Source organism: Microtus pennsylvanicus, chromosome 7 (assembly GCF_037038515.1).
Source record: "Microtus pennsylvanicus isolate mMicPen1 chromosome 7, mMicPen1.hap1, whole genome shotgun sequence".
NCBI lineage: Eukaryota > Metazoa > Chordata > Mammalia > Rodentia > Cricetidae > Microtus > Microtus pennsylvanicus.
In genome coordinates, this window is record NC_134585.1 from 85,219,481 (window position 1) to 85,243,159 (window position 23,679).

The window sequence follows — 23,679 nt, forward strand, 5'->3', positions numbered from 1 at the left end:
ACTGAGGGTGAAAGCCCCCTCAAAACTGGTCATTGCTGTGGCTCCCCAGTTCTAGGCTGGGGTCAGTCAAGTGCATGAAGACTGAAATGATCTATACAAAAAAGCAGTGTGATTGAATAGAATTCAAACAAACCAGAAGGCAAACTCCAACAAAGAAATAGCATGTCTCGGGGAACAGTTGAGGACAGCACAAAAGAGGGCAAGAGGAACACAGGCAGGCGGCATAACTCAGGCCCCAGCCCTCAGGGAGGAGGAAGGAGGCCATGTCTCTAAACAGTAAAGGCCACAAGCCCACCTCCAGACCCAGCGGGACGATCCCAAGAAAGGAAGTACAAAGCGCAGAACGCAGACATAGTGACAGTGCTAACAGCTCATGAAGCTGGAAACTGGCCCTTGCTCCCCACCTCCGTATGTCTCCTCCTGATCTCCTTTCCTCTCAGCAATCTGGTGCCTGCTCTAGATTTCTCACATTGGCAAAGCAACCATTCAGTTTCTCTGGCTCTGTCCTCTTTCTCGCCATCCCACAGCGGATGGCTTCATGTCTGCCTCTGCTGGCTTTCAAAATGATTCTAGGAATTGACCCTGTAGTCTTGGCTAGAAGGCCTGCTTCGTGGACACATGTCAGTCGCCAGCCCTTAGGACCAACACAGAAACCATGGGACCGTGGCCCATCTTCCTCAACTAATGGGCCGATTTTAAAAAACTGATCTTGACTTCAGTTACTGTACAAAATGACCCAGCTTCATTTCTTCTGCATAGTTTAGCTTCTTGGGTATTTTCAAAGGAGAACTGAATGAAATTTTTGGGGAAAACCACCAAGAAACCTAATTCCCAATCCATATCTTTAAGGACGCTTACTAGAAGTGTGTCTCCTTAACTGTTAGCCAAAGAAAACACTCAGAATTCTGGCTCTGTTGAAACAGATCTTTAGTGAAAATAATAGTTCAGTCTCTGATTAATGAGGTTTCAATGTTTTTGTTATCTTCCCTTCTTTTTAAACTTCAAGAAGTGTCATGCTCTCAATTAAGGTGTCTGAGTTTTGCCATTTTTTTTTTGTCATCAGATTCTTTTTAAGAAGTGTAACACTATCCTATGTAGAGTTTGGTGTATATATTTATTTCAGTTTGTGTGTGTGTATGTGCACATGCTTGGTTTTCATTCTATTTTTAGATATAGGGCTTTGGTCTGTTTGTTACTCTCTTTAGTGAGAATGTGAATCTTGGAGTGGAATCTCCCCTTGCTTCCATTCAGTCCACATTGTTTCCCTGTAGAACTCCAGAGTTCTGTAACCTTCCCCTCACTCACAGATGCTCAGCCCCTCCTATACCACGATCATGTGAGTGGTAGATTTACTACACATCATCAGCCCCTCCTATACCACGACCGTGTCAATGGTAGATTTACGTCATCGGGAGCTGCCACGGAAGTCATTGATTCCATTTCAGTGGCTGCCGTTTTAAACTGAAATAAATCTACCATGAACTGCTTATGTGTGGAGAAACAAACCAGAGAAGAATATTTCTGTGAAAATTAAGTTGAATGCTTTGAAAAGTCCTGATCAAGTTGGGTCAGAAATTGTGTTGGCATTCTGTGTAGAAGAATAAAGGATCCGAAAGGATGGAGACCACTTTTTGCCCTCTGAGGGCTTTAAAATTTATCTCTGCCTTCATGAGTTCACAGGTGGAAATGCTAAAGGATGAACTGTAAGTTTGATCTAAAGAAGCAAACAGCTACGTCAAGGCTGAACTCTAAAATCAGGTGAGCTTCCCTGCCTGTTCCAGCAACAGTGGGCAGGGCCGTATGTTCTCATCTACAGACTCTGAAAATTTAAATTCTGTGCTGACTTATGTGACTAAGACCTTGCTTTACCACTGTGGTAACATTATGAATTTTAGATTTTAAAACAAAGGACAATAGTGGCAAAACAAAACGGAACAACAAACCAAAAAACAAAAAGCCTTTTATCATAGCATATTCATTAGCTTACACAAAACCCAACTTCTCTTCTTTCCAAAACCAAACTTCTCAAAAGAATATATTGACTCCTTCATTCACTAAACTACTGGAGCCCAGTGTTATGCAGAAGGCTCTGGACCATGCCAGGAACGGAGATGGAGAGGCCCCATCACTCCCTTTTCCCTGGTTGACTTCACTGAACACTGAGACTACTTCGTGCTTCAGCCTGTTTCCAGTTTGCTTGCCACTGGATCTTCCTGTGTTTGTTGTGTCTTTCTCTTGCAGGCCTGCTTTGCATGTATTCGCTTCATGCAGAATTTGTGAATGAAACTCTTACATCTTTTCTTTAATTTCCTGATTATAAAAGCAAAACACAAAACTAGAAATTAGACCTTGTCACGAAAGCAACTTCAAAGTAAAAATCATGCAAAAATATTCCACCTAGTGGTTACCACTCACATCTGACTGATACTTCTGCTGTTACATGCTTAATATATCAAATAGAAATGAAAGGATACCCCTGTTCAATTTTGATACACACAATTACTTTCTGCATATGCATTATAAACATAATTTATACAAACCAATGTTATTAGTGAAATTTGTTTTTATAGTCAAATTCTATTTGAATTTATGCTGGTTTATGTAAGTGATTGCCTTTCCTGTTGCTTAATGTTATTTTGCTTTTATGTTTAAGTTTTTATTTTAAACTCAAATAAGAATTTCACTTTTTAATACCTTTTCATGCACTGTCCAGGACATTGTATGTCCTAGGCAAGTGTTCTAATACTGAGCTACCTTTCACCCTCCTGACCATTTAAAGTAGAGGTAAAATAGATGGTTTCCCAAGACCATACATGTTGAAGAATGTATTCCCAGTTTCCTCACAAATACATGACTTGGTCTAGAATTCTTATGTCGTACCTTTGTCTTATGAGAACTTCATAATTTAGCTTATGTTTCAGAATTTACTTTCATGAAGCAAAAGTATGAAGTTATGATTTAGCTTTTATAGGTATTGTTTCTTTTCTCTTCATCTATGAACTAACAACTTTATTGGCCTATGTCTAGGACTGACTGTCCAAACTTAAGTTTGTTAGAGCCAATTCATCCAGGGCCAGCAATATAAAGGAAGCAGGCATTGGCATCTTCTTCTAAAGCCATAAAGCTGGATTTTCTTGGTGTAAAACGGGCTGACTCTCACGTAATAGTAAATGTGTAGATGCTGATAAGCAGTCTTCAGACTCATGAAGCAACATAAATTTAGAAAGACTTTGGCAAAAGTACTAAGATACATTATTCAATTCTGTTTCAAGACTTAAAAATGTACCCACTTTATGATTCCAAGTTATGGTGTATTTGTACATAATAATGATTTATAAGCACACCCCTTCACCCTAGTTAATTTGAGTCTCGTCAAAAGTGTGTGTGGGGGATTCTAGGCTGCTGTACATTTTTCTATATAAGGAGCAAGAGCCCCAAAGCAACTCAGCGACTCTCCCAAATTTAACCACTAATTGAGTTTTGATGCCAGATACGATTTGCTGTACCTATTATGTTGAAATTTTTATGTAATTTATATAATTAAGAGCCTGAGAACAGACAAGAAATTCGTGTGAGCCAAAGTAAGACAGGATTTGAGCCCAGTATGTACTGAGAATCATTCTGTCAACCTTAATCCCAGTGACTTGGATTTATTAGATAGCCATCCTCCCTGCCTTATTTCTGCACAATATCCACTTTAAATATAAACGTTCTGGCAAAAATCACAACTTGCATTTCCTTGTAGGGGGACACTTGAGCATTAATTAATAAACATGAAAGAAAACAAGAACTAGTGTGAGAAATGCCCATCAGCTAAGGATAATCAGAAATGGTGTTCACTTAAAGAACAGGGCAACACCCTTTATTTCATAATTATCCAGTATTATCTCTACATGAAGGCATGATCACCTAGTTAGTTAATGGGCTATCATTCATATCTATTGAGTTGTTACCTAAAATCGAGTAGGCCTGCTATCGTTTAAATGTATTTTGTATCTGATAACCCTTGTAAGTATCTAAAGTATAAATTCTGACAGATTTTTGTGTTAAATCATTTATAGCAATGTAAAAGTTAGAGAATTTTTCTATACATAGCACACAACGTTTTTCACTTTCAAATTACCAAAGCAGAATAACACATTACAGTGCAACAAGTGTGTTAGGTTCTGTAGCACATTCAAATTAACACGCCTGCTGTTTGATTACTGTGTAGTGCCCATCTTGATTAAGTATGCCCATAGTAAGAAGGTTTTCTACATGTATGTAGGGCTTGCATTTCCTTTTGGTGGTTTCTTAATCTCCACTTTCTACCAATCAGTGCTCAAAGAGACAGCTGACAACTTCACAGCTTAGGGGTTGCATCACCAACACTTGAGATGGTGACTTCTGAATACCATCCTGTGTCCCCCTGCTCTGGAGGATAGCACTATGTTCCAAGAGTGTTCGCTATACAGAAATTATTGAATGATTTGGCTCGAAATAAAAATCTAATGTTAGTGCCTTTACAGTGCAAAATAAGATGCAGAACTGTCTCCCACAGTCCTTTGCAGGAAGTTTATCACTGTATTAAGAGATTATCTTTAACTATATAAAATCAATGGCAGCTGTGGTTCCAAAAGCCAGCCAACATCCAAGCACTGAGTGGGTAGGTGTTCATAGATCCCAACTCCACTCTCTTCTGAAGATGGAAAAGAGTCTTCTTTGAGAATATGGCTCCTGGTAGGCTAAGCGCACACCAATGGATAGCCCCACATCCAGAACTAAGTGACGAACAGAGAGACTGGAATGGATGCGTTATTAAAATCAATCAAACTAACAACTACAAAGGACTTGAGGATGGAGGGTAGGGAAGTAGACCTAGGAGGAGTTGACAAGATGAGCCAGGGATGAATATGAAATCTTGAAGGAATTAATAAAAATGCTTACTTAAAAAGAATATCCGCTAAAGAGAGGGTATTTTTAAAAATCAGTAGTATATATTTATGTTCATTTTATGAATTGTTTTTCTTTTTCCTACAGTTTTACAACTAGTGACTCTGTTTTTTTTTTTTTTTTACTATGGAAACCTGTTTCAATTTTCAAAAACTCAAAGTAAATAGGTATGTCACACCATGGTCAGTTCAGGGAACTCTTAGAACTAACTTGTGACTCTGTGTTCATAGTGTAACCATTGATGTTCCTGAAGAATAATCAACAAATACCTTTTCAACCACCTTTCTCATCAAAACACGAAACAAATTTGCGATTCATACGTGCTCATCATAACACAAATTATTTTATGCTACTCATAAAAACTCTCAGGTAATTTGTTAAACAAAATTAAAATTCACACATGATGAAATTCTTGATACTGGTAAATCACACACATGAAAAATATGGCACTTAGGTTGCCAAAAAATAGATATCCTTCATTAGCACTTACTCTGTCCAGTCAGATTTGGACACACACAATATAATATATACAGGATTTACAAATGATATGCAGATTGTATATAATATGTCAATATGAATCTTTTAGTATTTTCATAACTTCTCTTTTGGTGATGCATACAATTATCTAGCTTAACTTAAAACTCTTGTTAACTAAAACCTCTTGTTTTTCAATCTTGTTTTAAACATAACCTTGGTACTTTTCAGTGGTAAGAACCAACAACAAAGAGGGAGTTGGGGGAATTCTAGACACTAAAAAGACTGGACAATACTTCTTCAAGGAAACAGATCTGTCCGCTGTTCAACGATGATTCAAACATTCATTATCACTCAAGTAACTGCCAAGCAATTGCAATCCCTTTAATTGCAAGTACCTAAATGTAGCTTATTGCCTTCCTCACGCATCTCCCGACTTCTCTGGGTCATTTCATTCGCACCTCTCCTTCCAGCCATCTGGGATCTCCAGCCCTGCGAGCCTTAATGCTGAACACCTGGCCTGACTGAGGCTGTGGCTGCGGCTCTCTTTCACCTGCCAGCCCTTTGTTCCTCCCCAAGATTGAATGAGCACTACAAGTCCTGTCAAGCACGCACACACTGCAGCTTTGCCTGCGCTCCGTCTCCCGCGCTAGTCCTTAAGTCTGCTAAATCCTTTCATTATTTTGCCTCACCCATCTAGCTGCTCCATCTACTTTGTGATCTCTAGAAGCTAAAAATCCACGTAAGAGTTATCCGCACGTGATACCTCTAGAAGACCGGTGCGGAGGGAGAAAAAACACAACTGAAAATAAATCACAGAGAACGACCCTGCTCTTGTTGGAAAATAGCTGTAAATTACTTGGTGGTAGCTCAAATTTAAAAATTCCGGGTAGGCTATTTGAAAATATATGCCATCGGAAGAAGAGTGGGGTTAAGTAGCTGTTCTACAAATTAAATACCCCTCACCCCTATACTGGGTTTTTCATTCTTTGCCTGTTCCCCCCTGCCAGGATCTGTGTCCCAGCTCTTGTGCTCCTCCTACACACAAACCTCCTTTTACATTTTCAAAAATAATCTCTGATCTGACATTCCCAGAGATATTGAGTCTATACCTCAACTTCCATCTGTTTCCTACTCTCGATTTCTATAGACTGTATCACTAAGAATATGCTTACTTGGCTTGACACTCACTCTTCTTAATTATTCACAAGTCTTTCCAAACTTTAGCCTTTTTCGAGCTGCTTCTTTCAGTCAATACAGACGATTTTCCCAGTTTAACTCAGATTCAATGACATATCTCCGGCCAGGGCTTCTGTCGAAAGCATGTCACCACAGTCTTCAATGAGACAAACCTGGCAGCGCAGTTGCCATTCTAGTTGCCTAGGAAAGGGACAATGGAAACAAATAACAAAAATTCCTGTTGGTTTTGCTGATTAAACAGCAACAACAAAGAAGAAAACAAACCAGATGTCAAGAGGTGTGTGTGTGTGTGTGTGTGTGTGTGTGTGTGTGTGATTAGAATATTTCAGCAGAGTGAAGTCCTGTACTCCCAGAGACATAGAGGGCAGAGGCAGGGGCATTGTTAATTTTAAGATTCCTGGTTGCATATTAAACAGCTATCAAAAAACAAAAAACAAAATAACTCAGAAAACGAGAGAGAGAGAGAGCGCGCATACCAACACAAAGCTCTGAAGTATCCAGCATTAAGAATGAGATTAGGAACATGTCAATACACTTTATTGAAATCATGAGAATGAAGGTTTTATCATCAGCATTCTTTGAATTATTAGAGAAATCTAGGCTTTCACCAATTAATCTTCAATAAAATCATTTCTGAAGTATTTTTGCAGTTACCTACAGAAAAAGAAAGAACACCAACTCAGCCACGTGGTGATGGAGAAAGTTTTGAAGACTGCTTCTTCCTCCTTCCTGTTCTGTTGTCCTATCGACACATTCCTGCATGCTTACCCCCATTGCAGGATTCATTGTCTCCCTGAGATATAAGTAATTTTAACCAGTAAGCAATGGACTATAATTAAGAAATTTATAACCCGAACAATAAGAGAACATGAACAGCATTGTCTTCTTAATCACAAAACAGTGAAGAGAGAAATTATAATCTTATAATTAAGAGACCAAGAGAAAAATTTGAAACATAACCTGTTCTCTGGTAACCATGAGGTTAGGGCTATTAGTGGCCAAGAGGTTTATAATTCAAGGGAAAATTTACTGGGGCTGCTATGACAGCACAGCCTGGTTTATAAGCGTCTGGTATATGGAGTAAACTTAGCTAGCTTGCGATTTCAGCTAAGGAAGTGAACTTTCACAATGCCATATGGAAAAGTAGAAGTAGAAGGATCCTTGGTTTAAAAGACAAACATTGGAAGGGGAAAAAAAGCACCAAGCATAGGATGTTCTGCCATTCCATAGCTGTGGAAAAGCCTAGAAAGTCAGGGTACAGGAATCTAAACAAAGGGCAAAGGAGACAGGTATAAACAGACTCTGGATCACTCCAGGGAATTTCAAAATAGGAAAAAGAAAAAGTATAGAGCTGAGGCACGTGTGAAGAGGACTTCAGTGATTTTTCTCAAGATTCGTTTTGTTTTCTTTGTTCTGGTAGACATTTTGCCAGTGTTTTGAATGAGAATATAAATGAGATCTTGTATCTGCAGTAAAACAAATGGACAATGATAAAACTACTAGTTTGTCAATTTGTGTTTCTTTAACTGATTCTGTGGCATTTTTTCTTGCTACTGATCATGGGTATACCAGTTCTCCTATTGGTGATGAAGCACCATTACCAAAAGCAATTTGGGGAAGAAGGGGTTTATTTCAGTTTGCATGTCTTCATCACACTCTATCATAAAGAGAAATCAAGGAAGGAACTCAAGTCAGTAATCTGGAGGCAGGAGCTGAGAAAGACCATGGAGGAACCCTGCTTACTTCTGCCTGGCTTGTTCAGTTTGCTTTTTTATATACCCCAGGGATACCTATCTAGTGATGGTACTGCTAACAATGGGCTGGGCCCTTCCACATCAATCATCAATCAAATGCTCCATAGACTTGCCTACAGGCCAAATCTGATAGTATCACTTCTCAGTTGGGAATTCCCTCTTCTTAGATACCTCCAGCTTGTGTCAAGTTGAAAGAAAACTAACCAGGCTCAATAGTTTCTTCTTTTCCTTCTCAAACAAATATCTTAGCAATTTTTTATATCATGACTTTTTCACCAACAATATTCACACCTTGGAGCTCTCAAAATGCCTGATACCTTCACTATCCACCTGACTTACACTTGATAATCTTAAAACTGTGAGTAAGTTGTAAAGTCTGAAAGACTTAATTCATTGGTCTTTGTGCCTTCATTTTATGACAAATGCACCCTCGGCGTTTTCTTAGTCACCATTTTTGTGTTCTCCTCTGATCCCTTTAAAGCATGGATTCTACTTTGTTCTATTTGTGTTAAGTTTCTCTGCTCTCTGTCAGGAAAACCTCACAATTCATACTTCTGTAACAGCCTTATGTCTCTAAATCCTAGACCATCATCTCTTGAATGTTCTAGATGACATTCATCAAAACTAACAAGAACTATGATGTCTTTCTACCTAACCCATTACTCTCTGTAAGGTGTGGGTTCATAAGTAGACCAACAAACACACAGCCATAACAGGCTAAAAATTCCTTTCCATCTTTTTGCTCTATGTTAAGTGATATGTGTGGATTTAGACAACTATAATCAAGAAAATCTAGAACACAAAAGAACAAGGGTGGAGTTGGTTTAAGGAATCTTATGCCCTGATAAAGTTTTCATTACAGAATTATTTCATGGACACCTAAAATATATGGCAAGTTTTGAGTTTTCATCTTTTTACTGAATTATTTCAGTTTTCTGCATCATCCTTACTTTCAACACAGCAAAAGGTTTACAGACTTACCATTTACCACTGTAGCATTCTTGTTCAATGGAGAGAAAATGTGTGTCTCTCAGGGATGTTTTTCTGTGTTAAAAAGCTACTGATTATTTCTTTGTACAAAATGACAGCTTTAGCCTTTCAAGGAAAACGGCAAATATTAATTTAAAATTTAATACAAAATGTCACATTAAATCCTTCTTGACACTTGGATGGTGTAAGCATATATGTATTGTTTTCATTCTAACATGGGGAAACCAATAGGGTTCATCCACAGCTATACAAAACAGAAGCTTCCCTTTCTTGTTCACATGGCCTTCCTAACTTCATTTTTTACACTTCAAGCATGCATGAACACCACTGCATCTATATTTAGAATTTTTTTTAAAAGAATGGTTTTCAACTTGGCTTTCATAATATCTTAATTTCGAGCTGCCCTTTCAAAGTTTCTCCTATTCCTCCACTGAGGCTTATGAGCATGGCAATGCTACTCACAAAGCACTTTATGTCAGAACAAATGTTGATTCTGACCCTGCACAAACAGTGGGCAGTTAGAAAGCTAATCAAAGCAATAGATATGGTATAAGAAACATGATACTAGAGTAAGTAGAACGTGTTCGCTTTGTTCCATGTAGGAATGATGTAGAGAAAACAGTTCTCTTGTTTATCATTTTGTACAATGGGCTCAAAAGCACAGGTAGAAGATGACTAAAGATGACTTTATTTCTTGATTGTAGCAATCATTATTTCCAGTGTTTTAACCATTGGTTTTTTTTTTGCATATAGGTATTACACCCAAGTTTTTTTACCAGGATTCTCATTTTGATTCATTTAACATTTTACTGTGTAACAACCCTACCCATAAGCCTTATCCATCACCACAAAAAGTCTCAGTGACTTAGCCGTGAGCCTTTTTTATTATTTCTTTCTGTCTGTCAGCTGGCCTAAGCTATAGCAGGTGTGGTTTTCGGTAACAGGTTGTCACTTTTAATCCTTTTTCTCTTCTGCATGAGCACACTTGACCTTTTCCTTTAAGATCACGCCAAGGTTTTTGTCAGATGTGGCTGCCTGATCTTGAAGTTACAGACTCCAGAACCATGGACTAAATTAGACTTTTTCCTTACAAATTCTCCAGTCTCAGTGATTTTGTTGCAGCATCAGAAGGTGGACTAGGTTACATAGGAAAGAAAGATGGACTTCCCATGTTGTTAGAGCAAATTGCAAAGACACATTCTTTGTGATCTATTATGGCTACTATCATGGGAAGCAACTTGTCTAAAACACTGTATTTTCAAGTAACTATTTTATGTTTAAAACAGACTCAATTCAAACAGGTCAGAAATCTAGAAGAGATGGATAGGCTATTGTTTACATTTTCATTGTTTTTAGGACAACCTGAAGTCTAAAAATGGGATGGCAGGTAGGGATCAGAATGATGCGAAAGTATTCATGTTTTGAACTCTCTGTCCCTATCTTGTGAGATTATTCAAAGGCTATGGAGACTTTGGGAAGTGGAGTTTGACTGGTACAAGAAGGCCACTATAGGCAGGCCTTTGAAGGTTATACCTGCCCTGTCTCCAGCCTGCTTTCCCTTCTTCCTGCCCGTTGTCATGTGGACTGTCTCTTGTTCCTGTGGTCACCACAGTCCCAGTGGGGTTCCATCATGCCTTCACTACCATACTGGACTAAAACATCTCAAACCACAGCCTACCATGGTTTGGGAGAAAGGCCTTCCATGGCCTTTCTTACATTGTGAAATACATATTCATGGCAATGAGAAAAGTTACTAATCAAGAAGATTCCTTTATTCACACCAGGGATAAAGGGCTAACAGGATTCAATACTACCAGCATAGAGTGGAGGAACTTACCTATTCGAGGCTCCCCACGTGGGTTCGCTTCCACAGCATATGGTAACCACAGGGTAATCAGACTCCTCAGGCGGTAGCTATAAGCTCAGAACTCCAAGACAAAGCTGCATTGTGTCTCACGACAGCCTTGGAAGCCATACGGCATTCATTTCTCCCTACTTAATTAAGGCAAACACAAGTCTACCCAGATTCAAGGAGAAAGCATTCTTTGCTTGAAAACAGAATGCTGAAGTCACGTTGTCAGCAATATATTATTGCAGCTGTCTTAGAACAATGAAATGTTACAAAATCTGATACGACCTGGCATTTCTGCCCTCATCCGCTCACATTCTCCACACATGAGACATGCACACCCCTTCCTCTCAAACCTCTATTATGGCATCAGCTCGAAGTCCAATGACTCATTACCTAAATCAGGTCCAGGTGTGGCTCAGTCTGATTCTTGGTGCTCTGCTCCTCCCCTCTAATCTCATGATGAGTGAGCTAAAGAGCTTTTTTGTCAGGCTGCTGTGGGAATAGCGGCTTCGAGAGTTTTGGCAGCACTAATTTTTGACAGAAGAGATTTTGGGGGTATGATTGATTTCCTCAGAAAGGATTTCATCTGTTTTAAAGGGTCTCTGAAGTATCAGTGTTGATTTCTCTGACATCTTAGCAGGCTAGGCATAGTGGTATATAACTGATTCAGCTGCTTTGGAGGTTGAGCTAGTGAGTAGGAGGCTAGCCTGGGTACGTAGCAAAACTCAATGCCAGCGGGAAAGGATAAGGTCTTAACAAGGGTTACACTGAAAGCCCCTTGGTTTTATCTTTATGCTATTAGTTGAAACACTTATAAGCCCACTCTGTTTCATAGGAGAAACTGCTGCAACCAACCTATAGAAAACACATCCCTTGGGCTGGAAAGATGGCTCAGTGATTAAGAGCGCTGACTGCTCTTCCAGAAGACCTGGGTTCAATTCCCAGCACCCACATGGCAGCTCACAACTGTCTGAAAGTGCAGTTCCACGAGATCTGACACCTTCACACCAATGCACATAAAATAAAGTTAAATAAATCATTAAAAAATTAAAAAAAGGAAGTAAAAGAAAACATCTCCCACCATGGGAGTGATGCCAATAAGCCCTTAGATATTTAACATGTCAATGGTCAATGTAAATGATTCACCACACCTCCTGACAAAATTATTCATTTGCTTCTTAGTCAAATATTTACAGAGGATTGTCTCTTTTCCGGATGCAATTCGAGGCACTAGATGCAAAGTGGAGGGGGGGCACACAGATAATCATTCTGTCTTCATCATCCTTTACAACCTCAGTGGGAAGAGAGACAAACGCTAAGCAGAGAGCATAGTAAGTCGATGTTATGTGCAGAGGGGAGGGGGAGCAGAGTAAGAGAGGAAATTTAAGTGGAAGCTTGCAAGTTTGAGTAGCCTAACTTGGGAGGGCTCCTTGAGATGTTCTGAGCGAAGATCTAAATCCAATTAAGGGAAAGAATACCTGTGGGCATTGATACGTGAAGCTTAACCAGTGAGAAATGTGGAAAAAATAGAAAAGGGTTCTGAAACTCCCTAGGCTTATCCTCATAAACAAGTTGTCCTTATGCTGAAATCATTGGGTTCAAAGTAACTTATATCAATAGTATTTAAGAACCCATACCCATTTGGATATCAAAGCTGTTGGAAGTTCTTCTTGAGATAATTAAAGGCATACTCTCCCCCTTTTAAATTGGTCTTTTCTTTGGAATGTTTTAGTCAGCCTTGTGGGCAATCCATAAATTCTGGGAACTCTGGTCCCAGGCATCCATCCATCTACCCTTGCTGGGCAAATGATTGTCCTTCCCTCTGCCCTACATATGGCTGCCCCAAGGTTTGTTTCCTAAAGTCTCCCCTCCATGAAACAGTCTCAAGTCACTCCAGCCAAGACTGAGCTTTAGAAATGCTCTTGTCCCTACCTTCACCAGTGTTGTTTCCCTCTGATTAGATTATAGACCCCTTTTAAGAGTAAGATGTCTACACCGCAAAGGTGTGCATTGGTTGCACTACTGAATCTGTGGTCTGATAAAGGTAGCATTATACTTTTGGTAGGAAAGAATAGATTTAAATTAAACATGAGCTTAGGCTTTACCCAACGTCATGCAAGGTTGAGCAAATATTCAACCTCTTCAAGTGTTACTTTAAGCATTTATTATGAAAAAATATGATTCATTTGCCAGAATTATGTCACAGGCAAGAAGAAGGGCTATACCACTATTAAGTGCAGTTTTTTTAGGATGTAGTTGTCTCATGCTGGACCACTGTCCCCACATCAAACAGAACAACTAAGCAGCCATCCAGAAACCCCTGTCTCATTCTAATAGTTTCTGTAGCCAAAATTCCCATGTCGGTCTCATTCATTTTTACCTTGAATGTTTTTAGACTTCTAAATAGCTAGAGTTCTTGTGACATTTTAAAAATTGGTGAAAGGGACTGCTCCTTTTTAATCGTAGGGATTACTGTTATCTTCCAGTCAGGTGGTGCTGAGTCCCCCTGCTAATGATGCCCAAGCATACACACCCTAGACAAAAGCAAGAGTGAAGGTGAACATTTCTACTTGCAACATTTTTTTTTATAATTAACAGTTTGCAGTAGAGCTTCCGAGTACCGTTTGACTTTTATAGTGATTATCAATACAATTATCAAGCATCTATTAAATTTTGTGTTTCAGCCATGGCATAAAAGGCAACCATTGCTTTTGTGCATATATCTATATCTATATCTATCTATCTATCTATCTATCTATATATATATATATATATATCTTCATGTTTTTACACTAGTTCAAAGTTCTTGTATAAAACTAGTTATGCTAATAAGTTAGAGAGATAATAAGTTAGAGAGAGATAAATAAGGAGTGTCCCCAGTACATGACTGAAGAGAATGTTTTTTTAGAGACTTCCCTGTGGAATTCTGATCTTAAAAAAAAAAAAAGGTTTACAGGACTCAGTTCTACCAACCACAATATTCTTTCCTAAGGATTTACTGCTGCTTACTTCTAGCTAAACAGGTGACACCTGGCATGTAGGAGGCGCACAGACAAATTTTTTTTTATTTTAGTTTTTATTGTTTTTAAGTATGTGTGTGTGTGTGCAGATGATTGCCTATGCCTACAGAGGTAAGAAGCATCAGATCCGCTTGGAGCTGAAGTTGTGAGCCTTCTGCTGTGGAACTTCAAGGAGAGGAAAACAATCTCTTAATCACCAAGCCGTCTCTCCAGCTCCACACGGATGAATTTCTAAGAATATAAAAGAAACTTAGAGTGATATGAGAAATACCAAGAAAGAAACAATGCAAGCTCATGAAGATGGGAGACGCCCATCCTAAAACTGCCCAGGCTCTGGAGGGAATCTGCCACATGGTGTGTGGTCTATAGCAAAGATTTTCTGAAAGGATGGAGTTTATGAAGAGAATAAGTTAACTGACAATATTCAAAGCTACAGTTATGAAAATTAGGCAAACTTCAAATCTTCACTTTGTGCCATAGAATAAAGACTTTTGCTTTCATTGCTTGGTAACAAATTATAAATATTCCTCTTGCTCAACTGTTTTTTTATCTTTTTTATTTTTTATTTTATTTATTTAGTTTTGTTATCTCTTAATGATGACAGAACACTAGAGGTAGTTTCTATGTCTAACATAAGATACTTAAATATTTATATCTTAATTTTTAGTATTTGAAAGATTTATTTTATTTTTAAATGTGTATATATTTGTGTAAGTCTAAGTGCAGGTGTGTGCAGGTGCAGTAGGAGTCTAGAAGACAGTGTCAGGTCTTACAGACTTGTTGGTGCTAGTTTATTTCATGCTTTGTTAATTAGTTAAATATTCAAAATAATGCCCCAAGAGCAAATGTTATACTGTTTCTATACCCCATTATAGACATAGAAAATCTAGGCTCTACAAAGATAAGTAGCATGGCTAAAAGCATGGGTGGGCATAACAGAGCTTGTTCCAACTCCCATTTTTGTGGCTATCATCTGTAATTCTAGAAAGCTCGTCTCTTAAGAAAACATCACTAAGAAAACCTTCAACTTGATGAGAGGCACTAATTTAGCTCCTTAGAGCTACGCTGATCGCCGGTACTGTAGGGCTGGACACAGGGTCAGAGTGGGTAACACCGCCCAGCATGAAACAAGACAAAGATAAATAGCGTGTGTCAGTGTGCTCAAGAGTCAGCCATAGGCAAGAGCAAAGATAACAGAGCAGAGGAAACAAAGAGTGTGGGGCTATTTGCAGGGCTGGAGAATGAGAGCAATGTGAAATTCTTGGACAGTGGCCAGAATTCAGGAAATGTATAGAAACAGAAAGGGTCAGAACAATAGCAAGCAGGAGAGCAGAGTACATCATGGTGTCCGTCAACCTTAATCACTGAAGCAGATCCCTCCTCCTCGGGGGATTTTTTTTGTTTAAACCACTGTATGTATGAGGAACAACACTGCATTGCAGGTCTGCACACAGCATGAAGACGCTGAATCGGCAGCCCTGAGCCAAGAGGGCAGGGGAACACTACCAGGTGCTGCGGAGCGGTTCCTGACACATTAGCATGTCTTCTGAGCGCTCAGAGCTTCCACCATCGCTCCTTTCTCCTTTGCAAGGGGAAATTGGTTCTGCAGCATCTGTCCCAGCTCCCCAGCTGGAGGAGTGCAATCGTTGATTGCTGGAGTCCACCACGGATGACAGGCTCTTTCTTTTCTTCCCTATCAGGGAAACATGACTTGCAATGACCATATGATTCATATGTAGGGTGTTGATTCATATGTAGGGTTCTTCTCTTGTGTCTTCTCTGCCTCATTCTATGTATCAATTCACTGATGGCACAAATCTACTTTTGAAATGTTACATTGCCCGGATACGCAAGACACTGTACTGTATTTACACTGTGCTGGCTAGAAGAGCCGAAAAGATGAGCAGGACACGATCTTGCCATTGAGGAGCTCACAGTCTGCACAGCCCAGTAATCATGGATAGCAGACACAGAATACTTAAAATGGAGGAATGCTATTATATTTATTAACTCATTTAACCCTCACAACCATGCAACAAAGTTGGATTCTTACCCACAATTTAAAGAGGAGAAATGAGTATAAATGGGAACTGAATAAATCACTCAATATACAACTTATGAGTAAAAATCCTAGAGTTCAAAGGAAAGCACTCTGACTCCGTAGCCTGATTCCCAAAGGCAGTGATGTACTGATGTATCACGAACACAAAAGTTACTTGTTAACTGAGGTTTCTATCCTGCCCAGTCCTAGAGTTGTTTAGTCCCAAATAAACACACAGAGGTCTATATTAATTATAAATTGATTGGCCTAGTATCTCAGGCTCTTCTTATGAACTAATTCTTGTATCTTAAAATTAGCCTGGCTTTGGGGGAGCCTAGGCAGTTTGGATGCTCATCTTATGAGACCTGGATAGAGGTGGGCGGTCCTTGGGCTTTCCACAGGTCAGGGAACCCTGATTGCTCTTTGAGCAGATGAGGGAGGGTGACTTGATCAGGGAAGGGGGAGGGAAATGGGAGGCGGTGGCGGGGAGGAGGCAGAAATCCTTAATAAATAAATAAATTAGAAAAAATTAGCCCATTATTCTTGTCTGTGTTAGCTAAGTGGCTTGGTACATTTTTCAGGAGGCAGTCACATCTTGCTTGCTCTGTGTCTGGTTTCCGCTGTGTCAACTGCAGACAGACTCTTTCCTTTTCTCAGAATTCTCCTGTTCTCATTGCCCCACCTCTACTTCCTGCCTGGCTACTGAGCCAATCAGCATTTTAGTAAAATACAATTGACGGAGTGCAGACCATTGTCCCACAGCAGTTACTGATCACAATTATAAGGGCAATGCTCAGGACATACATATGAGGTAGGACAATCCTACAAAAGGGTGAATGAGTGAGGCTCTGTCAACTCTCACAGGACTCGGTTTATACTTTTCAGCTTCTCTACCTCTAATGTTATTCACAGAGGGAACAAGGTCACTTCCAGGCATTAGTAGATAGGGAAAAAAAACTGTACATAAAGTCTATATAGTTCATGTTTCTTGTCTAGAGGGAGCATAGGAGACATTTAAGCAAAGATGGTCATAAATCTTCTGTCTGACACTCTGAAATTGCTACAGGAAGATGTAGGGGAAGTATTTCAAGACACTGATGTAGACAGGGGGGTTTTATTTAGGTCAACAGAACAGAAGCAACACAAGTAAACATAGAAAACAGGAATCTAGAAAAAGAAAAAAAAAGGTGTCTGTATAGCAAAATCAACAATCAATTAGGATCAACAGGAAACTTCTAGACTAGAAGAACATGTTCAAGAATGATATCCAGAATATGAGGAACTAAAAAAAAAAGATGAGCAACATGATATAATTAAGAAGTCATCTAAACCATTAAACAGGCATATCTCAAAAGTATTCATAAAAGTGGCCAACAAAGCTGGGCAGTGGTGGCGCACGCCTTTAATCTCAGCACTCGGGAGGCAGAGGCAGGCGGATCTCTGTGAGTTCGAGGCCAGCCTGGTCTACAAGAGCTAGTTCCAGGACAGGAACCAAAAACTACAGAGAAACCCTGTCTCGAAAAATCCAAAAAAAAAAAAAAGTGGCCAACAAACACATGAAAAAAAAGCCTCCAAATTCCATAATCATCAGAGTAATGTAAATCAAAATTATAATGAGGTATCATCTCACTTGAATTGGAATGGTTACTATGAGAAAAGAGTAGTAATAAATTCTGGCAAGAAAGAAAGAAAATGGGTCTTAGACACTGTTGGTATCCATGTGAATTGTTACAACTATAAAGAAAGGCAGCATGGAGAGTCTTCAAAAAGCAAAATAGAACTCCCATATGATCCAGTCCAAAGAAACAGCCTGCCTTGCCTCCCTCCCTCCCTATCATCCTCCCTCCCTCCCTCCCCTCCCCCTCCCTCGCTCTGTACTCAAGCCAGTTCCCCCCTTTCTAATTTGAAGTAGGGTCTCACTGTATTGCCAAGGAAGATCTGGAAATCACTATGTAGCCCAAGTTTTATAAGAACTAATAATTCTTCTGCTCTGCCTGCCATTCCCCTTTCCCCTGTGAGTTAGGCTTATAACCATCCACTAATTCCTTGATTTAGGACGTGAAATCTTTATAGCAAAGACAATGCTTGCACTCCCTTGTTTACACTGTGCACAATAGTCAAACATGTAATAATTTCCATTTCTTGTCAGTGAGTGTGTAAAGTGTGGTATATTTCCACAGGGGAAGAGTAGACTGTCAGAAAGATGGAATCCTATCATTTGCAGCAACCCAGGTGGGACTGCAGGGCCACTGTTGCTTTAAGAGAAATGCCCAACAAAAAAGACAAATAGCACAAATTCTCGCTCTGCTGGTGAAACTTGAAAAGCATGGAGTGGAAGAGTGTTTGTTAGAAGAGAGGAAAGGAGAACCTTTTTTTTTTTAAAGTAAGTGTTTTTAAAGACTAGAAACAATGCTGGGGGAAGAAGACAAGGGCCTGGGTAGAAAATGGGTGGGGCACATGATAAACACACGCACAGATGGGAAATATCAAGATAAACCTGATCAGCGTTTTTATATAATTTATATGTATTTGTTAAAAAGACAAAACAAGGATTATTTGAGATAATAAAAACAATATTGTGAATTTGACAGAGTAACTGGCAGTTGAATTGTACCCAGAATAACCTCCAAATACTTTCCAGATAGGAGGAGAAACAGAACGTGTGTAACATGTTTGAAAAGTAAAATACCCTGTTTTTTTTTTAAGAGTCAATCCATGGTGTGTGTGTGCATTCACTGGAGGAGAATGGCTAGAAAAAGCATGATCAATATTGAAATGGATTAAAATCTTTGCAGAACATTAAACACTTAAGTAGTTCTCCATACTCACATTGTTGTTGATGTTTGTTTGTAGGGGCATATTGCCTTTGCTTCCTTCCAAACAGATTAAAGCACAAAAATACTTGTGTCATAACATAGTAAACAGTGTTCTACAGCTGTCCAGGTGCTCTTTGTACCCTGTAGTGTGTGTGACCTCCCTTTGTCTACAACTCAGGAGCAGAGCTGGTGGAAGGTGGATCACACACCTCCTTGTGGGAACTCCTGCCTGTACTGATGTCCCTATTTCTGGCCCAGACGCTAATATCCAAAAAAAGGTCTTTACACAAATTTGTGTAAGACATGTTTTCAAATTGTTAAAATCTAATCCTCCTGTGATAATAACAGCATCCATATGAATTCATACTTATAACTGTATCTGACAAGATTTTTATTCTACAAGTATGCAACATATCAGTTTAAAATGTGCCTCTGCATCCCAGAATTAAAAGTACAACAGTAAGTAAAATAAATACTTTGCCAATAAATTCCTTTCTGGGAGTGGCACTACGCATGCCTCAGTTTTGAAGGATCAATAAACAAAAACCTTATGTTGTTGTTTCCTCTTGTTTTTCACCAGAAAGATAACTTGTACCTCAGCTACTCTGTACTCTTGGTCCTAATCTGATGAGAAAGCCAAATCTCCCTCTGTTGACAAATGTATTGTCATGATTTTTTCAGAATTATTGATTGACTATTCAGCAATTATTGATATTGTATTGATTCTTATTTCATCACTTCTGTGTATTCACATGTCTTGGGACATACTAAATTTTTACATACAAATAATTACATGCAACTGCTTACTTAGCATCCTATCAGAAATACTGTAGTTGTGACTTTAATGAAAAGTACAAAATCATCTTAATTTGATTAAGATATCAATGGCAGCTATCATTCTGTCATTATTTATGCCTTGCTTTCCTCTTTTCTTGAATAAAGGTTGAAGATTATCATCTAAGCCCATTGCATTAGCCAGCTTTTTTTAAGTAAAAGTCATTCTTTTTCTTAGATGTATATCATCAAAATAATTTATCTGCCTTGTGTACTAACTTATTACTCTCCAATTTAGCACCATCTGCAAATTTCATTAACATATTGTTTATTCTCATTTCTAGGTGATTAATATGGATATTAAACATGACTATAGCTAGCACTAATCCCTGTTAGGCTTGGTTGGATGGTTCTTCAAAATAAAATAAGATTATTTTATCATTACTTATAATTTGTATCTCTATCAATTTTCTTTGCTGATAGCATGAGAAAGTTACATGCAATTTAATTATATTTTTTTAAGTATCTATCTCTGATTACCAAAATCAAATATGTTCGGTCTGCTGCATTTCTCAATTCATTCATGGCTTCTTTTTTCAATTGTGAACAATCCCATTGACATGTAAATTTAATTGATAAACCCAAGTTTTCTTTGAAATGTGACATAGTCATCCTGGTTTAAAGGGCTATTGAGATTTGTATTGGCTTTATAATATTACTGGCCTTCTTAATGTCCACCAAGAATCTCCATTTGGCTTTCATTTGCAAAGCAACTAAAGCATCTTTGTTATTTTTAAAAATAATACCTCCATGGAATTCACTTGGCTTTCCATTATTTCACTTTCTCTCTAATTTTAATAATTGCTTGAAGTTGTAGGAGGCTGCTTATTCGTTCCTGGCTGCCCAAACTCAAAATAACAACACAGAAACTATATTAATCAAATCACTGCTTGGTCCATTAGCTCTAGCTTCTTATTGGCTAACTCTTACATCTCAATATAACCCACTTCTATTAATCTGTGTATCACCAAGTGGCTGTGACTTACCCACAAGTTTCCATCCCATGTTTGTTTCTGGAGGGGCTACAAGGCTTCTCTCTGACTCTGACTTCTTTCTCCCAGCATTCAGTTTAGTTTTCCCTGCCTAATTCTGCTCTACCCTATCACAGGCCCCAAACAGCTTCTTTATTAACCAATGGTATTCACAGTATACAGAGGGAAATGCCACATCAGAAGTGTGATTTTATTTTCTGGTTTGTGTATAGGAAAATAAATAGGTATTTGTTACTTATAATGATTTTGTTTTGTTTAAAGCAAATAGGCAATTAATAAATGTTTTCTCCTAGCTCCTTTTCTAGTTAGGGACAGATAAAACACCATGGCCAAAAGGAACTCCCTTTTAATTCTTATGTTACAATCCATCATCAGTGTAAACTTTAGGCTGGAACTTAGAGGCAGAAACTAAGAGTGATATTAACTGACTTGCTCCCCATGACTTGCCCAACCTATTTTCTTATACCACTTGCCCATGAGTGGTACCACGCACAGTGGTTTCCGTACTCTGATATTAATTATGAATAATGAAAATGCTCCCACAGACTTGTCTACAGGCAATCTGATGAGGTATTTATCTTCATCCTAGGTGTGTTTCAAGTTGACCACCCCCCCATAGGAAGTTCTTTGGCAATATAGAAATTAAAATAATGTAACCACTAAAAGGATCTAAATAATTATTTAAATGAGAATATCTTTTCCATCATCATCAAGATATGATGTGGGATTCCCCTCTGTTTGCTATGAACACCATTGGTTAATAAAGAAACTGGTTTGGCCTGATAGGGTAGATAGGCAGGGAAAACTAAACTGAATGCTGGGAGAAAGGAGGTGGAATTATAGAGAAGCCTTGTAGCATGATGGAACTTTACCTGGTAACCATAGCCATGTGGCAATACACAGATTAATAGAGATGGGTAAACTTTATATGTAAAAGTTAGCCAATAAGAAGCTAGAGATAATGGGCCATGCAGTGATTTAATTAATACAGTTTCTGTGTGATTATTTTAGGGCTGAGCAGATGAGGACAAACAAATGGGCTCTTCCAACAAAGATATTCTCAACAAAAAGATTGAGTCACATGATTTTGAAATAATTTTTTACATAGTAAATATATTTTATTTAACTAAAACCTTTTCGTTCTTAAGAAATTCTTCTTATTACAAAAGAGATAGTTTGACATGCAGCAAATTTCCCACATCCCATTCTCCCTTTACAGATTATTTAGGCTAATGAATCACAGCCCAACACCAACTATGTGAGTAGATATAAACCTAGTTGTCACAAGAAAGAACACCACATAAGAAGCCTATCTAAGGGGGATGAGCAGACAGGAAGAACTACCATTGAGTTCTCACTGAGATGCCAGAGCAAAAACTCTACATCATGAAGCTCATCTCTAGGCTGACTCATCATGTCTAGACTGACTCATCATGTCTAGGCTGACTCATTGGCATATCTACAAATATTTCCTCTTTCTCTATAGCCATCCATAATGCAAAAGGTCAAAGAATTCTTGAGCAGTTATTAAGCATACGTTCTGCAAACTTAAGAAGAAATACATTTGCTTAGGTTCTGTCAATATTTCAATTTAAAATTAAACTTTTCAATTAAAAAATTAATTATTTCTTTCTTATTTTATTATTTGCATTTTAATATTATATGAGCATTGTGTGGAGGTCAGTGGCAACTTCTGAGAGTTGGTTTTTTTCTTCTACCTTGGGGTGAGGAGGCAGAACTACTAAAGCGTGGGTCCTCAGGTTTGTGTGGTGAACATTTTTATCTTCTAGATCATCTGGACACTTTCAATCTTAATGTGTATACCATAAACCACAGAAGTCTAATAAGGACATGTTTGTAACTATCCCAATGTTACAGAAGTATGATAAATCACATCCAAGCAGTGGCCTTTGCTCTTAACCATAGCTGTTACTGCTTCTCAATAAAATGAGGAAAAATGAGTGCAGAGGACTTTCACAAACATACTCAAGACAGAACATCACTGGAGTTGTAGGGACAGTGGGGCATGGATATGACCAAGACACACTGTACATAGATGAAAAATTCAAAAAAAAATAGACAAAGACAGGGGAGAATCAAAAGATGACAATTTTCAAGGAAATGGGAGGTCAAAGTTTCACAAAATATAGAACAGTTACCAATGTGATTAGCCTCAAGAGAATTAAATGTGAGAGTGTTATAATTCAGTATTTATATGAATTGAATTTTAGTGCTAGGCTTTGAATAGATAGGAACTCTGGCATGTAATGTGGAGTCAATCTGAGGTAGTAATTAAAGAAACACATAAGAAAGGAAGAAATGTAAATGTATAACATAAACCATTTCTGATACAACTAAAACAATCACTATTTCATCAATATTAGAGTCTCAATATGGAGTCATTTTTAACCTGTGTCTTCACTATGTGTTCTGAAAAATATGTTCTATCAAAAATATCTATCTATCATGTATCTATCTGTCTATCTATTGTCTACCTATTATATAACAACTCTCTCTACCCATCTATCATTTGTCTATCTGTTATAAACCTAATATCTATCTACTACCTATCAGTCATTTATCATCTATATATTCTTTCATTTATTTATTAAGTGCCTACCCATCTTTTATCTACCTATTTATCTATCATCTATTTATATATTATAAACCTATTATATATCTCTTATCTATATCATCTACCTATCATTTGTCTATCATCTATCTCTATCTATCTAGCTATCTATCTATACCTATCATCTATAAATCTATGTGAT